This window comes from Hypanus sabinus, chromosome 16, assembly GCF_030144855.1.
Source record: "Hypanus sabinus isolate sHypSab1 chromosome 16, sHypSab1.hap1, whole genome shotgun sequence".
NCBI lineage: Eukaryota > Metazoa > Chordata > Chondrichthyes > Myliobatiformes > Dasyatidae > Hypanus > Hypanus sabinus.
The window spans coordinates 40,287,500-40,308,080 of record NC_082721.1 but is presented as its reverse complement, the minus strand read 5'-3'; positions in this window follow the sequence as shown (position 1 = coordinate 40,308,080).

Sequence of the window (20,581 nt, the reverse complement as noted above, 5' to 3'; positions counted from 1 at the left end):
TCTCCTACCCAGAGGGTTGTGGAGGCTCAATCACTATATTCATATTGATTTTCAGAGTAAGAAACTCATGGAATATGGAGTTAATGCAGGAAAGTGATGTTGAACTGAAAGATCATCCATAATCTTCTTCATTGGTAGAGTAAGGACAAAGAGCCAAATGCCAAATATACTCACATCATTGTGCTGTCTACTTGGGTCTGCATTCTCTTTTCATGGCTATGTGGGCTTCCTGTAGATTCTCATATGTTGCTTCTCATATCACAGAGACCTGATGTTGGTTTAATTGCTTACTGTAAATTGCTGCTAGCATGCTAGTTGTAAAAGACTCAGGAGTCGATCAGCATGTGGCAGAGAAGAAACAACAAGGCGATAGGGAAATAAGGAGAGGGAGAAGGTGACTGAAAGGATTATCATACAAAGAACATTGATGGCTCTGGGTCAGTATTCAGCAGAACTTAGAAGGATGAGGAGAAGATCTCATTGAAACCCTTTAAATGCTTAAAGGCCTAGACAAAGTAGATGTGGAAAGGAAGTTTCCCATGGTGAGGGAGTCTAGGGCAAGAGAGCACAGCCTTAGGATAGAGGGGTGTCCATTTAAGACAGAGATGCAGGGTAATTTCTTTAGCCAGAGGGTCATGAATTTGTGGAATTTATTACCACAGGCAGTTGTGGAGGCCAGGTCGTTGGGTGTATTTAAGGCAGGTTCTTGATTGGACACGGCACCAGAGATTATGTGGAGAAGGTTATGGGGAGTGGGGCTGAGGAGGGGAATAAAGGATCAGCCATGAATGAATGGCAGAGCAGATTCGATGGGTCAAGTGGCCTAATTCTGCTCCTATGTCTTATGAACTTGTGAAATTGTTTGCATACATAGGGCCAAAAGGCTTCCTTTGTTGAAGAGTTTGTAGAGATAAGTATAAAGGGAACTGCTAGTTGAAAGAGTGTAACTGACCTTTCTGTGTCACAGTAAATAATTTTTATGTACTTAGCAATAATCAGAAAAGTAATATGCATTCACAGTGATTATAGCATTCTCAAACCCTTACCAGATGTGTTAAAATGTTCAACTCACATATAAGAGAGGCAAACAAAATGATAGTGCGAACATTTTTACTGTGTTTTACCGTTAAAAAGTGTGTCCGATTTGCTTAGAGACCGACCTCTATCTTTGATTTTCTGAACTAAAATTATATAAATCCACACAAGTAGATTCAATCAACTCATTTTTCCCTTCTCTCTTCCCCTTACTTTCCCTCTCTCCTTCCGTGTTCCCCACTTCTCCCTTCCCTCCTCTCATCCCCTTCTTCGCTAAACCTTTGGGAGCAAGTTAGCCAATTGTTATGCTAGAAACACAAAGTGCATTGTTGTGTTGTAACCAAGTAAAGCACCCAGTACATGAATGTAAAGCACTGGAAGCCATATTGCTCATTGACTCAGTACTGCCCTTTCTGTTAGAGCATAGTATTGTAAAATTATCTGGGAAAGGGTGGAAATAATCCATTGTCCCTGTTATAGGCTTTGTATCACAGGTTCTCTTGGTGACCCAGGAATATCAATAGCTAACAGTGCCCTGGAGCTTACTGCAGGTTAGTCTGGCTGTGACATTGACTAACTGGAGACTGAACTGACCCAGAGTACACCCCTCAGCTGCCAAGATTCCCCAGGAATCTTGCCCACCCTCCTCCCTGATCACCAGTCAATCTTTAGTCAACAGATAAACTCAGGTTTAAGCTATTGCTCAGTATTGCTAAATTACAACAGCAACTTTTCACCTCTCGTGAAAAACAAATATTAATTATTTATAGCAAGCCAGCTATTATTTAACTGGTCTATCTCTCTTCAGAGCTGAAATATTTCAACTTTATTGAGTGTTCAGTGTCAGGCAGGTCATGGGAGACACATGTTACTGGAAATGTCACACTTAATGTTGGGATTTGCATGGATAAAACTAATCAGTTTGAAAATCAACGCAGCATATCCCTGCTCACTAGTTCAGAACACAAGACAATAAAAAATATATGGAGAGATTTAGTTCTGAACATGTTGATTTCCGAATGGAGTTCATTTGTAGGTTCAGTGTATTTACAATGCAAAATATCAAAAATTGAATTGGATCATTAATAAATATTTTCAGCTTGAAAGGGGATTTTGTGGTGAGGTGCTTTTCATGGCTCAAGAGTTTCAAACAATGTGAGCGTGTGAGTTGCTGTTTTTTGCCTGTTTGGATTAGAATCAATTTTTGGCTGTCAAGGTGAGGACGATTAGTACTGGGAAATGGAATTCATCCAGTTCAGGGCAATCAGGCCAGGCACACAGCCAGATGTCAGAACAACACCCCATCTGACTTGGGAACCACAGCCTGAGCTGAGAAGAGTGCCCTCCCCCAATATACAATGATCACATTTTCCACATCAGAACCCTGAAGCCTCCCAGATGAGACGATCAATTAATACTGAATAGGATGCAATTTTGTGCAGAGGCCCATAGCAATCAGGGAGTAATTTTAGATTGCCAAGCTGCAGTGAGCTGAGTAACCCAGGCAGCAAGTGTCCACCCAGTGTGTCATTGAGATATCCAGGAACCCCCACAATGTCACTATGATACCTAGTGTCCACCACACTGTGTCACTGCAATATCCAGTGTACACCTCACCATGTCACTGTGATAGCCAGTGCACACCTCACCGTGTCACTATGATTGATATCCAGTGTCCATCACACAGTGTCACTGCAATATTCAGTGTACACCTCACCGTGCCACTGTGATATCCAGTGTCCATCACACAGTGTCACTGTGATATCCAGTGTACACTGCACTGTCACTGAGATATCCAGTGACCATCACACTGTGTCACTGCAATATCCAGTGTACACCTCACCATGTCACTGTGATAGCCAGTGCACACCTCACCGTGTCACTATAATATCCAGTGTCCATCACACAGTGTCACTGCGATATTCAGTGTACACCTCACCGTGCCACTGTGATATCCAGTGTCCATCACACAGTGTCACTGTGATATCCAGTGTCCATCACACTGTGTCACTGCAAAATCCAGTGTACACCTCACCATGTCACTGTGATAGCCAGTGCACACCTCACCGTGCCACTGCGATATCCAGTGTCCATCACACAGTGTCGCTGTGATATCCAGTGTACTCTGCACTGTGTCACTGTGATATCCAGTGTCCATCACACAGTGTCTCTATGATGCCTGTGTCCACCACACAGTGTCACTGTGATATCCAGTGTACACCTCACCATGTCACTGTGATAGCCAGTGCACACCTCACCGTGCCACTGCGATATCCAGTGTCCATCACACAGTGTCACTGTGATATCCAGTGTACTCTGCACTGTGTCACTGTGATATCCAGTGTCCATCACACCATGTCACTGCAATATCCAGTGTACACTTCACCGTGTCACTGTGATAGCCAATGCACACCTCACCGTGTCACTACGATATCCAGTGTCCATCACACGGTGTCACTGCGATATTCAGCGTACACTGCACCATGTCACTGTGATATCCAATGTCCATCACACCGTGTCACTGCAATATCCAGTGTACACCTCACCGTGTCACTGTGATAGCCAGTGCACACCTCACCATGTCACTACAATATCCAGTGTCCATCACACAGTGTCACTGCGATATTAAGTGTACACCACACAGTGTCTCTATGATGCCTGTGTCCACCACACAGTGTCACTGCAATATCCAGTGTACACTTCACCATCACTGTGATAGCCAGTGCACACCTCACCGTGTCACTACGATATCCAGTGTCCATCACACGGTGTCACTGCGATATTCAGCGTACACTGCACCGTGTCACTGTGATATCCAATGTCCATCACACCGTGTCACTGCAATATCCAGTGTACACCTCACCGTGTCACTGTGATAGCCAGTGCACACCTCACCATGTCACTACAATATCCAGTGTCCATCACACAGTGTCACTGCGATATTAAGTGTACACCACACAGTGTCTCTATGATGCCTGTGTCCACCACACAGTGTCACTGCAATATCCAGTGCACACCTCACCATGTCACTGTGATATCCAGTGTCCACCACACAGCGTCACTGCAATATCCAGTGCACACCTCGCCGCTTCACTGCGATATCCAGTGTCCATCGCACAGTGTCACTGCAATATCCATTTTACACCGCATAGTGTCTCTGCGATGCCCAGTGTCCACCACACCATGTCTCCCCAATACACAGTGACCACCACAGTGTTTCTGAAATATCCTAATCCAATGTCAAACTCAACATTCAAGAGTCCAGTGTCTGACTGCAACCTCTTCCAGATATTTAGGGCGCACCTCACTAAGCTAACAAGTATCCAATCCCTTCTATGTCACTCATATGGTCTGTACCCTAACTCACTGTGAGAGTGACATAACTAACTCTCAAAGCATCATGACAATCAGAACTCCCGTCAGGCTACAAGTCAACATGTCTCTCAACCATTGATTTGATCATTTTCCATTCTTTCCAGTCGTGGTGCTAATGGCATTACAAACAGATCTGGGATGCGTTTGCCGATTATAGACATGTTTTTGTTTGAATTTGATGTAAATAGCAAGCGAGCATTTGTAAGTACTGTGCTTTCATCTGGAAAGCAACTGATCCTTTTTATTAGGCTGACCTCCTGGTTGCCATTCCAGTCCCGTATTCTCAGATCTTGCCACTGAGAAATCATGCAGATAGGAGATGCTGCTAAATATTTTATTATATTCGATAAATGCAATAGCATTTGCATTTAGATATGGTAATTTTACAGAGAAAGTAATATGATCATTTTGGCAATTTATTTAAATTTGCTTCAAGCAAAACATCTAAAAATAAAAGCCATGTTTAGAAAATACCAAATGTATCACAACAATTTTCAGATAGACATGTATAAAGGGTAGGCAGAGTTAGACCACAAAGTCCAAGGCTGAGTTCTATATCTGGGGCATCCGTGAGGAATATATGGGTTGCTTATGCTTTCCTCCAGCAGATTTTTTTGTTCTGTTTTATTCCAGCATCTGCAGTCTTGGTATTGTTTAATTGTTGTCACGGATATAATGAAAAGCTTTTGTTAGTATGACATCCTGACAGAACATAGAAAGTGAAGCACAGGAACAGGCCCAATATTGAGCCTACAGGTTAAGTCATTAATTAAATGCCTAACTAAACAAATTGCTTCTGCGTACACAATGTCTATATTTCTCCATTCTCTGCACAATCGTGACCCCACAATGCTGGCCCTCCTGTTTTTACCACATATCAACTGAATCTAGTTTCTTGATTGTTGTATTTCATTATTATGAATGTCATTCCCACAGAAGTTACCTTTTCTCAGTGTCCAATTCCATCTTAATTAATTTGCTATCTACTTCTGGTCGAAGTCATATTGCTTGTCCATTGTTAGTTTTCACATTTTAAATCTAAAGACTACTTACTTATTCTCATCATTATCAAATTTTTCATCAACAGCATACAGATTAGTTCTCTTTTTGAAACTGCAACATGACTTTTTATCACTATCTCTTCCTTGTGCAGTCCATTTATTTTGTCTGTCCGACAAGCTCATTGAATGTGTCCTACTTTGTGGCATTTTCTGTAAGTTTCATCCTTACATCTGCATTGGCCTGATGTATGTGAACCCCTGCCACAATGGTAACAGAATATTTTTGGCCAGGCCGGCTTCTGTTTCGATGTTGCAATTTTGTTCATATTCACTATCATTCCTGACTGCAACTCAATTGTGTCTCTGTCTGCTGTTTCCATTGCTACAACTATTTCATCTACACTTAGATTTAAGTTGTGCATTAGTTAGGAGCTGTTTTTGACTGCTGACTTGGAAAAATACACAAGCTAAATAATCTCTCAGTGCATCATTAAGACCATCATTGAATTAACAATGTTGAGACAACTTGTTCAATTTAGTTAGGTATGCTGAAATGGACCCATTCCTTTTGATTCTGCTTATGAAGCTTAAAGCATTCTGCAATCAGCAATGGTTTTGGTTTTAAATGTTTCTGGATTACTTTCATGATATCAGCGAAGCTCATTTTGACTGGTTTGGTTGGAGCAGTCAAACGTCCAAGGAAACTGTTTGCTTTTATCCCAAAGCACTCAGTAAAACTGGCACTCACTTCTCATTGGCTATTCCATTTGCTAAATACTGTTCAGTTTGCTCAGTATACAAGAACCAATTATCTAATGTGCAATCAAACACATTTATTTTTCCAATGTAGCCAGCTTTTTCTGATCATTTTTAAATTTATAATTATTATCACTTGATACTCTCTGTTTATGAACCCATGAATTTGTCCATTCCTGACTTTTTTTAACTTGACCAACTTGCTCCCCCAAAAAGAAAAAAAAACTGTGCTGCTTTGTTTTACTCAACATTTCTCACTGCGTTATTTTTAAACTCGAATACTACACTGCACTTCAACAGGTAGATAGTCATCTCAGGTTTGATTCAAACTTCCTGTCGTCACTGTTACAATTTGTAACTAAAGCATAAGGGATAATTGTCAGGAAAACGAGGCAGCCAGGAGATCACTTGTGTACTTTCACTTTTACATTATGCAAGGCACGTATGTATGACATGATAGCTTCATGTCGTATGTTTGCATTTCACTTATTTTGACATATAATCCATAATGAATGATTTAAATGAACAGGAATGCTTAATCAAACAATATATTTATAATATTACTCAAATGCCACTGAAGTATTAAATTCACAGCTAATACAACTACAAGAACATAAGATGAAAGGAACAGTTAAATGTACTATTCAATCAGATCACAGATAACCTGCTTTTAGTATCTTCTCAGTTTTCCTATCAGATCTATAGCTCTGTCTATCCCCTATTGCTCTGCTGTGTATAATTCTGGAATATAATATTCATTGACTCAGCCTTCACACCTCTCCGGGGTAGGAAACTTCAAAGGTTCATCATCATTGGACAGAAGCAATTCCTTTTCATCTGTGCCCAAATATTTACTTACTGCCTACTACTCCGCTGGCATTCAGGACAGCAATGGGGGTTCTCCATCTCTGTCTGTCCATATAGTCACACACAGATATAGAAGGATTCTTCAATGTTTTTTCAGAAAACATTTTGTTTACTAGTCAGGGTTGTCAGCCCTGAACTAAACCCCTGAACCTGGAGGACTGGTGGACCAGTCTTAGTCTAGCCTCTACCCTATGAACTGTTTGGCATGGGTGACCCTACCAAGAATCAAAGCTTATGGCCCTGTCTCAAGTCAACATAGCTCTCTGTGTCATTGAGGCACACAAGCAAACAAGCCCTACAACAAGGTTGTGTCCCTCTTGGAGGTCTACCAAATGGATGACCCTTTATTCTGAAATGATTCTGTTTCAACAAGATAATTTCTCAATTTTTCTAAGCATTAAATTAAATATATCTGCTCACCTTTTCCCAATAGACAATGCTTTAATTTCAGGAATGAATTAAGTATACCTTTAATCCAGAGAAAATACAGTGAATTGGGGTTAACTACTGGGCCATTGGTTATTCAGAGCAGCTGCTTATTTAGGACAATACTTAAATAACAAAAGCTAATCAAGCAAATAGCCAGTGTTCCCTTCATTTATTTGGGATACAAGGCTGCTTCACTGGTGCAGGAGACTGTTGCCAAACAATTTCTAACTGGCTTCATTTGCGTACACATCTTGTGGCCAATATACACTACACTGTGCTTAGAGCAAGCAATTTTAAATAGTGTCATTTGTGTGTTAGTTTTCAATGAAAAGTGATTTTTTGTCACTGGTAGTTGATGAGTAATAAACAGCAAGACAATTCAGAACTTCTTTGCTCACTGCGGTTTCAAGTAATCAGTCTTGGAAATTCTAGAAATAGCTGGGAATGAAAATGAATCCCTGCCACCACTTGAACAAATATCATGATAATGAAGAATTTGAAGGTTTTGACAACCATTTTGAATGCTACACTTAAAATGAAGATTTAGAGAATGAAATTATCAAAAACACCATTTGAAGGCTGATCTTGTCCATTTACATTTACAGTCAATCAAAAAAAAACATATTAGTGTACACTGAATTCTTCTGTTGATAACTACTAGGAACTAATACACAGTTTTATAGAACTGTAGTGGTTTTGGTAGTGTTCTAATTTATTCTTCATTTCATTTAATTTCATAAGTTAACTGGTAGTTTGCCTTTTTTATACCTTTTTAACTATTTCCATGAAACTTTGGCTAATTGGACCAAAATGTATTGGTCTCAATGTATCCTAATTAACCAGAATCCACTGTATCCCCTTCATTAACAAAGTTCAAAGTAAAATTTATTATCAGAGTACATACATATCACCACATACAACCCTGAGATTCTTTTTTCTGTGGGCATACTTAGCATATCTATAGAACAGTAACTCTTAACTGTAAATATCAGGAACTGCGAACTGTCAACAAACCATGTAAATGCAGATAGTAAATAAATAGAAATGAATAATGAGCATGAAATAATGAGATAAAAGAGTCCCTAAATGAGAGTAATTATCCCTTTTTGTTCAACAGCCTGAAGGTTGAGGGGTAGTAACTGTTCTTGAACCTGGTGGTGTGAGTCAGTACTCTTGGCACACCATGTATTGCTCTTGTAATACTTCTCTTCTTTTATATTCCATTGACCTTGCAGTAAAGGTCAACATTGTATTTTTCTTCTGAATTATCTGCTGTAGCTGCTTGCTAAATATCTGTGTTTCAATTTCTTACCCTCCCAATTCCTTTTCCTGCAACATACTGTAGACCACTTTCGTCACAATATACTGGGCCTGCCAAATGTTGTCCATCCCCTTTGCTTACCTCTTTGTGTATTCTTCACATTCTTTCCACAATTTATTCTCCCACCTAACTTTGTATCAACAACAATTCTGGTTACAGTGCTCAGCTTCAATATCTCAGTCACTAATATAGAGCCTAAATACTTGGCATTCAAGCATTGATCCCTGTGGCACTCACCTACTTACAGCTATCTGACCAGGAAATGACCCATTTTTCCTGATTTCTGTCAATCCTTTGCTAATACATTATTCAATTCTGAAATAGTCCATCACTCTTTAGAGCGAAGGTGCTTGATCTACTCAATCTTTCTTTAAGATCTTTAAATGGTCTCACACAATTTTTAAGTTTCAAGTCTCCTACATCAGGGATATTGGTTTCTCTATGGCAATCTTTTCATCTCCTTTTAACATCTTGAGGGCAACGATTTCATCAATCTAAGGGATTCTAAACCTGACATCCACAAAGATAGAGACTGTGAAGTTGCTGAGTGCAGTTTTAGTTTAATTATTAAAAGTAGCTTCTCTAATTGGAGCACAAACACTACAGAATATGCTGCTGTAAAAGCTATCATGATCTAATATTCAATAGTGCTACTAGAAAACAAGAAGTTGACTCTTTTTCTTTAGTTTTTATAGAGTGCCTTATGCACTACTTACAGTTTGGAACAAACCTCTCACAGTCTGTTTGAGTAACAGCCTATGATGGAGGCCTCCTAAATCTGTGGGATTGTTATTCCAGACATCACACTGTAGTCCTTGTAATGGGAAGGCAAGACAGGAACTGGAGAATTCAGCCTTCTTTTAGCTTGAATGAACAGATGGAAAAATTGTAGTTATTGTATCCAAGTCAGGATTACCTAGGGAGAAAGAAGTAACCTCTGATACTGAGGCAAGAAGGAAAGGCAGATCTATGATCTCCAGTCCCAAGTCTTTTGCTCATGCTGATCACCGTCCATTCATAACCTTCTCACTCCATAACACCACCATTCCTAATCCTCTCATTTTGTTCATGCTTCAATCCCAACACTCTCTCTTACTCATTCTATGTAAATATGATTCCCAATACAGAAGGAGGCCATTGTGCTCACCCAGTCTTCCAAGCCCATTCACACAATTCTGCACTACTCACCTAACCAGTGCAATCAATGTATATCTTCCCTGACCTTTCAACCCCTCTGAATTTGTTCATGCATTCTCCAAGCTCCTTTCACACTTTCTATATTTCCATGACCCCAAACCCCTGAATCAGTTCCTCTTGAACATTCACTCAGGCTGCACCCATAGCTTCCACAGTAGCACCTTTGTAGCCACGGTAGCAAGGCGATTAGTAGAACACCACTACAGCTCAGGGTGTTGGAGTTCAAAGTTCAATACTGGATGTCCTTTAAAATAATCCGGAATCTCGGTAGTCCAGGTTGGCCAGTTGGAAGTTTGGTTCATCACTGGACTTGGCAAAATATTTGAAGATGTTTCGGCTCCAATTGAGAAGCCATCATCAGTGCTTGTACGTCCTCCCCATGAAATGCATGAGTTTCCTCCAGGTGCTACAGTTTCCTACCACAGTCCAAAGACATACCAGTTAGTAGGGTACTTGATCATTGTAAATTGTCCCGTGGTGAGGCTAGAGTTAAATTGGGTTTTTCCAGCTGCATGGCTCAAAGGGCCTGAAGGGTCTGTTCCATGCTGTACCTTGATTGATAAATAAACAAACAAACCTTCATTGCCCACATTTCTCAACAACCCAACGGCTCACATGGTATGAATTGATCTTCATGTCTTCCTATCAGGAGAGCTCCCCATAAAGCTCATCAGCTTGACCTCCAGAGCACCATGAATCCCTCGTTTTTTATCATATGACTTTCCCATAAACTGTCCAATTTGCATTTCTAACTGCAAACTGTTTTCTTCAAGGATATATTTCAGGATGATTGCACTGTATTCCAAGAGTTATCTCAGAGGCCTCTGATGCAATCAAATCTATCTTACCCCAAGCAAAAAGAATTGAATTCAACAACAATAATTATTGGCTTGTTTCTAATTGCTGATTCTGCCCTTTTCCAATTTAATCTGGATTTGCCCATACAATTCAGGCATTGTAATCAGCCCACAGTACAACTTTATCTCATTTCCTGTGGCTGTCTTCAATTATGTTGCATATATAGTTTCTCAACTCAGCAATTCAAGGTAGCGTTCTGAGAAGAGATGAATCCCTTTAGTGTGGCTGACAGCTAATTTGTGTAAAGTTTAATTACAGCAAGCAGTAATTAACTGACTGTTTAATGTGCTGCTGAAGAAGGACCATCTGCTCCCAGCCCAAACTTTGGCTGATCATTTTGTCTCTTCAGTAGCTGAAAATTGACCGGAGTCAAGACTATCTGTGAGGGAAGTGGGAAGGACATCATTCCAAAGGCTTTCATGGACAATCCTATCCCTCAGATGTAGGGAAGAAAGGGTGCTGTGTGAGGCGAGTCTTTGCTTAAACTTGAAGCTTTCTGTAACCCATTGATAATACAACTCAATTTATCCTATATTGAATAATTTGCCAAGATTATTTTGATAACCTGTGGGAGTGGGGATAGTGATGTATGATTAATCGATGCACATTTAGTGCAAATTAGGCAACACCCCAACTTCATAGATTATAATGATTGGACAGTCCCATGGGCATTAATTATGTTCTATCTTAGTGCAGTACTTCAGCAAGAGGCTAATTCGATCACTGGGTTGTACAATGTAAAACCAGCCTGCATTCTGTGAAGCCTGATTTCACCTCTTAAAGCAGAATGATGGAGATACTTTGTGGTTGCAGCAGATCCCAGCAAATGTTTTACAACTGAAGCTGATCTGGAGAAATATGATAACAGTGCTTCCCAGTTGTCAGGTCCCTCACTCCAGGCTTTTGTGGAGCAGGTAGTAAAGGGGAGAGAGATGTTTTAACTATATGAAGCTGGGAGCCCCTCAAATACCATCAAGAAGTAGTAGGACTGGACAGTCCTGAAGGCCAATGCAGGAGACAAACTTCAAAAAAGGATCATGTTATTGAATGACCATCAAATATCTTTCCCAGCAGTTGTACCTGTAATTCAGACACTGCTAAGCTCATCACTTACTAACCAACATTCTCTGTTGGTCAGAACTTATGGTCGTATAAATATTCGTGCTGCCTCACAGTCAGATTTCATTGCTTGCAAACGTTGCTAGCTATTTATCCATAAGACCTTCACACCTACGCCTGAACCCACAAAATAATCACACAACTTTCACTGACATATTCCCTTTCTTTTCAAGTGACAAGCTAATTGAGGCAGAGATATACTACGGAGCACATTCTGACTGATTGCATCACCGGACGGTATTGTCACACTGTGCACTGACAAATGATTGAACCCAGGTGCGGAGGAATGACAGAGCAGAATTTTATTTAACAGAATATTAGTGGCTTGACCAAGTGATACTGCGAGATGAATCATTCATGAAACACAAGGACCCAATGATAAGTGCTAATTCGGAGTCCTCCTTAAATAATCACAGTATGTAGAAAACCCATGCCAGTCAAAATAAACTGGACAAGATTAAACAGAAAGAACAATGGCTTAATGACTTTAGATAAGACAACAATTAACAACTACAGGTGCATAGGCCGAGAAAGCTCATGACAAAACCTTCCTCCTTAAGGCATTCGAATTCTGAGGCACCTTCAAGGCGAATTCGATGCGGCGCAGTTCAACCGATAATTAAATATTCCCAATTCAGCCTGCCACAGCTGAGAATCACAACTGCATCCAAGCCCTGTACAGTTAATAGAGATGTTTTAATGTGATTGAGCAATCTAACATTACTTAAAACCGACGGTAATAATGCTAACTGCGGCTATAATATCCTCGCTAGGGCTCCTCATCAGAAACATGACAGCACTCTGGGATATAAGTGTGCTTTAAAAAAAGCAAGGTTTTCAACTTTCAATACCAACTATATTGTCGGCAAACATACAGTCTCTGGTAAATAAAATTGAGGATCTCAGGTCAAAGCTAGGGTGCTGTACCAGAGGCATGTTAGGACCACGTGATCCTTTGTTTTGTGGAATCTTGGTTAACCCCTTCTGTACCGGAAGCAGCAATTCAGATCGGTGGGTTCACTATACACCAACAGGATCGGGCTGTCGAGTCCTTCAAAAGCAGAGGTGTATGCCTCATGATCAACTCCTCTTGGTGCACGAGTGTGTCAGTGATGTTCCAATTCTGCTCACCAGAGCTGGAATATCTCGCAATGAAGGGCTGGACATTTTACCTGCTGCGGGAGATTTCAGTGATCTTCTTGTGGCAGGCCAATACCGAATTGGCTCTAGATTATCTGAGTGATGTGATCAACATGCATGAAACAGCATTGTCTGACACCTTCACCACCATTTTGGAGGATTTTAAGCAGGCCAACTTGACAAAGCCACTAAACAATTATCATCTACAAGTCACCTGTATTCCCAGAGGAACAACACATTGGATCACTGCTACACCACCATCAGGAGTGCTTACGGTGCTATCCATGCTGACATTTCAGAATGCCTGATCGTCTGGCTGTATTTTTACTCGCTGTGTACAGGCAGCAGCACCAGTAGCGAGGTCTAAGAAGGTATGGACAAGGGAAATACAGGAGAGCTTACAGGGCTGCTTTGAATCTGTGGACTAGATTGTATTCAGGGATTCATCTTCGAATCTGGATGAGTATGCTGCAGTTGTTATCGATTTCATTAAAACCTATGTGGATGAGTGTGTTCCTATGAAAACGTGCTGTTGGGCAAAAGCCATAGATGAACCAAGATGTTCATTATCTGCTGAGGGTTAGATCTATGGCATATAATTCTGGTGACCCAGGTCTGCACAAGAAAACCAGGTATGACTTGTGGAGGGCTATTTCAAGAGTGAAGAAACAATTCTGAGCGAGGTTGAAGGCAACATCAGATGCACATCAACTCTGGCAGCATTTGCAGGACATCGCTTCCTACAAGATGATACCCAATAACATGAATGGCAGTGATGCTTCAGTACCAGATCAGCTCAAGGCCTTTTATGCCCACTTTGAAAAGGAGAACATAACTACAGCAGTGAAGATTCCTGCTGCACCGAGTGAACCTGTGATCTCTGCCTCAAAGGTCGATATCAGGCTGTCTTTCAGGAGTGTGAACCTTCACAAGGTGGCAGGTCCTGATGGAGTACCTGGAAAAGCTCTAAAAACTTTGTGCCATCCAACACTTAAGGAGTGTATCCACCAGTTATCCAGTATATCCTTCTGGAGTGTATTCAGTAGGCGATGCGGCACACGGCAGCAGAGGCCTTTCAGATCTGGTGCTACTTTAATTTAGATTTTTGAATTTAATCTTAAATTAAAATTTAATTTTATGGCACAATTAGGGTTTAGGGTAATGGGTAACAGAGCAACTATCTACCATCACCAGTTACTACTACAATACAGAGATCGCCCAAAAACAAACTTTCATGAAAATCTGCTGGGTAGATTGCATGACCGCGGCTTGCTGAGGGAATTGGGCCTGCAGTCCTCAGAGTCGCGTGAGGCCGGTAGCCGGAGTTGGGGATGTCGTAGGCAGTGTGTGAAGAAGCAGAAGCGAGGCGAGCAGGCAGGAGTCTGTGCTAGGAAAAAAGTAAGCTCGAGCCGGCCGGCCCTCCTGTCCATTCTGCTCTCCAATGTCTGCTTGCTGGCGGAATCAGGCCTGCAGTCCTCGAAGTTGCTTCATGCCAGTGGCCAGAGGTGGGGACAGCGAAAGCGAGGCCAGCCAGCAGGAGTTTGAGCCAGGAAAAAAGCAAGCCCTGACCGGCTGTCTCTCCCGTCCATTCAACTCTGCAATGGACATTAAATTGGACTACATCTGAGGCAATGATATACTCGGCGTGAGTACAGAAACAGACGGATATCCCGGATGCCGCCATTCAGCTGATGATTTATGTAACAGATTTTCCCCCAAGCCATCGGACTACCAACCTACTGCCCTCTGCTGTGCCTATTATCTTGTTTATTATTTATTGTAATGCCTGCGCTGTTCTGTGTACTTTATGCAGTCCTGGGTAGGTTTGTAGTCTAGTGTAGTTTTTGTGTTGGTTTACGTAGTTCAGTGTAGTTTTTTTATTGTTCATGTAGCACCATGGTCTTGAAAAATGTTGTCTCATTTTTACTGTGTACTGTTATGGTCTAAACAACGATAAAAAGCAACTTGACTTGACTTGACTTTGACATTTTCAACCTCTCATTGTTACGATTGGAAGTTCCCACCTGCTTCAAAAGGACAGCATTTATACCAGTGCCCAAGAAGAGTAGCATGAGCTGTCTTAATGAACATCATTCAGTCTACGGTGATGAAATGCTTCGAGAGGTTGGTCATGGTTAGAATCAACTCCTACCTCAGCAAGGACCTGGACCCACTGCAATTTGTCTATCTCCACAATAGGTCTACAGCAGATGCAATCACAGTGCCTCTTTACATAGCCTTAGGTTACCTGGACAATACAACCACCTATGTCAGGATACTGTTTGTTGACTATAGTTCGGCATTAAAAAACCATAATTCCTGCAGTCTTGAGTGATAAGCTACAGAGCCTGGGCCTCTATACCTCCCTCTGCAATTGGGTCCTCGACTTTCTAACTAGAAGACCACAATCTATGTGTATTGGTGATAATATCTCCTCCTCACTGATGATCAACACTGATACACCTCAGCGGTGTGTACATCGCCCACTGCTCTACTCTCTCTATACCTATGACTGTGTGGCTAGGTATGGCTTAAATGCCATATATAAGTTTGCTGATGATACAGCAGAATCTCAGATGGAGACAAGAGGGCGTACAGGAGTGTGATATACCAGCTAGTTGAGTGGTGCCACAGCAACAACCTTATACTTATAGTTAGTAAGATTAAAGAGCTGATTGTGGACGTCAGAAAGTGTAGTGTTACGAATGCAGCAGCAATGAATATGAAACTGAGACAGGGTTTATAAACAAATCCCGAGACTTATTAACCTTTGCTCAAAACATAGAAAAGTAAACAAACAACTAACTTAACCGGACGTTAACAGTTAGGTGGTAATATCTAACAAACAGTCAAACATAGAAACTGTTCTTAACGAGTTCTCATCCAAGCACAGACTTAAAGTGATAAATTCAAAAGTCCATGTGATTTATATAGTTATTAAGGAGATACTTCCTCGAAACAACGCTTTTTCCTTTGAAGTAACGACGAATCTGCCGATCCCACAGCCGAGAGATGCCTTGTTCGAACAATTCATGAAGAAATAAAAGGAACTGACCTTTTGACCACTGCACAAACCTTTCCAACCTTGCAGGGGTTTAACTCAAATGTGCGTGCCACAATTCCTGAATGAAGTCACAAAGGTCGATCATTACCCAAAACACTGAACAACATTAACTTTATCCAATCCTTTGAACTTGGATAACTCAGGTAATGCCTTCACTCTCTGATATTGGACTGTAAGGGAAAAATAAATGTGCAACAGACAAAATCAGTGGAGCCTCCACACCTCCGACCGGTAGCAACAACGTTGCACAAAAATAAAAATGAGAACTGCTTCACAGACCGCGGATTGGTTTAAGTACCATTTGGAACATGCCATCATGTGACATAACATCACCCCACCGTCATGAACAATTACATCATCCCACTGTCCTGTGTTCAAATGTGAATATGTAACAGTTGGATGAGGGAACATGAACCAATCTTCACTGAGGGATCAGAAGTAGAGGGAGTGAGCAATTCCAAGTTCCTGGCTATCAAGATCTCTGAGGATCTAGCCTGGTCCTAACATATCAATGCAGCTATAAAAAAGGCAAGACAGCAGCTATATTTCATTAGGAGCTTGAGGAGATTTTGTTTGTCAACTAGAACACTCCAAAATCTCTACGGATGTACCATGGGGAGCATTCTGACAGGCTGGACCACCATCTGGTATTGGGGGGGGCCTACTCCACAGGATTGAAAGAAGCTGCAGAATGTTGAAAAAATTAGTCAGCTCCATCTTGGGTATTAGTATCCAAGACATCTTCAAGGAGTGGTGCCTCAGAAAAGTGACGTCCATTATTAAGGGCCCCTATCACCCAGGGCAGGCCCTCAGGCCCTCTTCTCATTGTTACTGTCAGGAAGAAGGCACAGAAGCATGAAGGTACACATTCAGAGATTCAGGAACAGCTTCTTTCTTTCTACCATCCAATCCCTAAATGGACATTGAACTCATGAACACTACCTCACTTTTTTATTATTTCTGTTTTTACGCTATTTTTAATTTAACTATTATATATACTGTAATTGATATAGATATTTTTCTATGTTCTCTAGTATTGCATTATACTGCTGCTGCTCAGTTAACAAATTTTATGACGCATGCTGGTGATATTAAACCTGATGGTGATTCCGATGGCCCAGAGAGCCTAGAGGAACTTGAGACAGGACTGGTAAAGTTGAGACAGACCTAATGCTCTCGAGACAAAGCTGGTAAACTCAAGAACCTAGCATATAACTCAGATACACTACATATAAGCAAACACAAGGAGTTTGAAGTTCCTTCATGTCAGAGACAGCCCACGTAGAAATGAAGGCACCCTGAGGTAAGACAGGCTCATTTATCACAAGGAAATCTGCAGGTGCTGGAAATTCAAACAACACACACAAAATGCTGGTGGAACACAGCAGGCCAGGCAGCATCTGTAGGGAGGAGCACTATCGACGTTTTGGGCCGAGACCCTTCGTCAGGACTAACTGAAAGGAAAGATAGTAAGAGATTTGAAAGTAGGAGGGGGAGGGGAAAATGCAAAATGATAGGAGAAGACCGGAGGAGGTGGGGTGAAGCTGAGAGCCAGAAAGGTGATTGGCAAAAGGGATACAGAGCTGGAGAAGGGTAAGGATCATGGGACAGGAGGCCTAGGGAGAAAGAAAGGGGGAGGGGAGCACCAGAGGGAGATGAAGAACAGGCAGAGTGATGGGCAGAAAGAGAGGAAAAAAGGAGGGGGGGGGAATAACTAAATATATCAGAGATGGCACTACAATTAAGTTGGGAACATAGAATCAATGGGAATATGGCAAACACGAGGAAATCTGCAGATGCCGGAAACTCAAACAACACACACAAATGCTGGTGGAACACAGCAGGCCAGGCAGCATCTATAGGGAGAAGCACTGTTGACGTTTCGGGCCAAGACCCTTCGTCAGGACATCATGGGAATATGGAATAGTTCTCAGAAACATGGAGGGCCATTAAGGACCAAGGAAACCTCGATGACCTTGAATGTAGACCGGAGGAGTTCAGAACACGGACTTAAGAAAAGCATTAGGAAGCTTTGGGAAGCTAGGAACATACACTCAGGACAAGCACTGAGAATAGAAAGCACCATTGCCTCCAGCCAACCGATGTCCAAACTGCTGTTGTCCACTGGGTCCATTTATGATGGGGTCCTACGATCATGGTGTGCACTGACACATGACTGATCCAGAGGCGGAGGAACTGCAGACTCCCCTGCAGAGACAGAAACATGAGGTTATTCATAGGAGTTCCAACAGAACATTGATTGTCAGACCAAATCACACTGCAAAATGAATGATTCTCGAAACAGAAGGACCCTACAAGTGCTAGTCAGGAATCTGCTTTAAATCATCACAGTATGCAGAAAACGTGTGCCAGTCAAAATAAGCTTGACAAGATTAAACAGGAAGCGCAAGGGTGTGTCAACTCTGAATAAGACAACATGCCCAGGTACAGATGCACAGATCAACAGGCCTCATGACAGGTATGGACGTTCCAATGCACATGTTCAGAAAATAACGGCAATGGGCTGCAGACTGGTAAGTTCCATCATGGGCACTAGTCTCCCCACCATTGAGGACATCTTCAAAGGTGATGCCTCAATTATTGTATTGCCCTGCACTGTTTTGTGCACTTTATGTAGTCCTGTGCAGATCTGTAGTCTAGTGCAGTTTTTATCTTGTTTTACATAGTCTATTGTAGCTTTGTGCTGTCTCACGTAGTCTAGTGTAGTTTTGTGTTGTTTCATGTAGCACCAAAGGTCTTGGAGGAACTTTACCAGCACTGTACTGTACCAGCAGTTTATGGTTGAAATGACAATAAAAGCAACTTGAACTTGAAATTGAAGAAGGCGGCACCCATCACGAAGAATGCTCACCATCCAGGATTTGCCCTCATGATGGTATTAGATTTGCTGATCATGAAGTTTTAAACTTAAACAAAGGCCTTAAGTCCTATCCAATATCGATAGTTCTGGGTACCCTCACCAAAGGGAGATTATACTGTAACTACCCAATCTTCAAAGACTATTTCACTTCTCTGCTGATGCTCTTCTGTGAGCTTAGCTGAAAACACCCACTATTTGAACAGTGGGTCCCCTCTCTACCAAGGAAGAGTTACTTCCAGCTAACAAAGCAGTTTAATCAGAGTATATTAACATATTTTCGGTGATACACCTTTACAACCAAACATTTAAAACTCAGAGGATTTTTAACATATAAAAGATTTATAATGTACAAACCATTTCTAAAACACAAATGATTTCCAGAACACGTACACAAATCCTATAAGCAAAAAAAACACCCTCAAGCCACAGATGCACCTGTCATCTGTTGCAGAAATCGACGGCAGAGAAATAGATTCTAGTTCACCCCATGTTTCTGTCATTCATCCTGATGTTCATTACCATTCCTAATAAGCCTGACGACCCTCTACATTTATACAGTTTTTTGCCACTTTAGTGACTTAAAGTATATATGATAATTTTCCAGATAACTTTTTACACAAATGGTATAAAACTCACCTAGGGACAGTATTCCCAGATTCCCACAATTAATGCTGTGAATCTAACTTTTTGAACACACACGCCTTCCAGCTATTATCAGAGCATCTATTTGATATGCCTAGTGATAGTATGAATCTGGTCTGCAAACTTCTTTGAACTAATTAACTTAGCCACATTGGCTGGTTTGATACAAGTCCAACTAATTAACCCAACTGCCTTACACTGACACTCTTGAGAAATTAGCGCCGGTGCTGTGAACCATCATCCAGTGTTTTATGGACAGTACATTAGTTTGCAAAGCTGTCCTGTTAACTACAGACTGATTACTGTTTACCACTTGCATTAAGAAATGAAGGCTAGCTCTAGTTTATGACAAGAAGCTGAACAAAGAATATTGGTCGGAAGTTTATCTTGCTCAAAACAACCCTTTGATCTTTAGAAGTTCCAGCTGCTATATTAGAAGCTGGCAAAAAGAACGAAAGCCTTCCAGCCCTGGACAGTAAATATCTTCTCCTTACGGTCATTGGGGACGAGGTACTAGAACCTGAATATGCACACTCAGAGTATTATGAACAGCTTCCTCCTCTCCATCAACAGATTTCTGAATGGTCCATGAACCTATGAATACTACCTCACTATTTTTTTTTCTCTTTTAGCTCCTTTTGTTAGTTTTTAAAATTTATTCTAATTGTACTTATAGTACTGCTGTGGCAAAGCAACAAGGTTCACAGCAAAGGTCTGTGATAGTAAACTTGATTTTAATACTGACACAGATACAAAAAAACTAATGAGAGGACTCAGATGTGCAAACGTGTCCTAACCACCTTGGAGGAAGCTGGAATTGTTGAAGGTGATGGTGCTCACATGCAGAATTTTCTTTTATTGCTCAAACTCTTAAGTTCTCCTATGGGGTAATCATG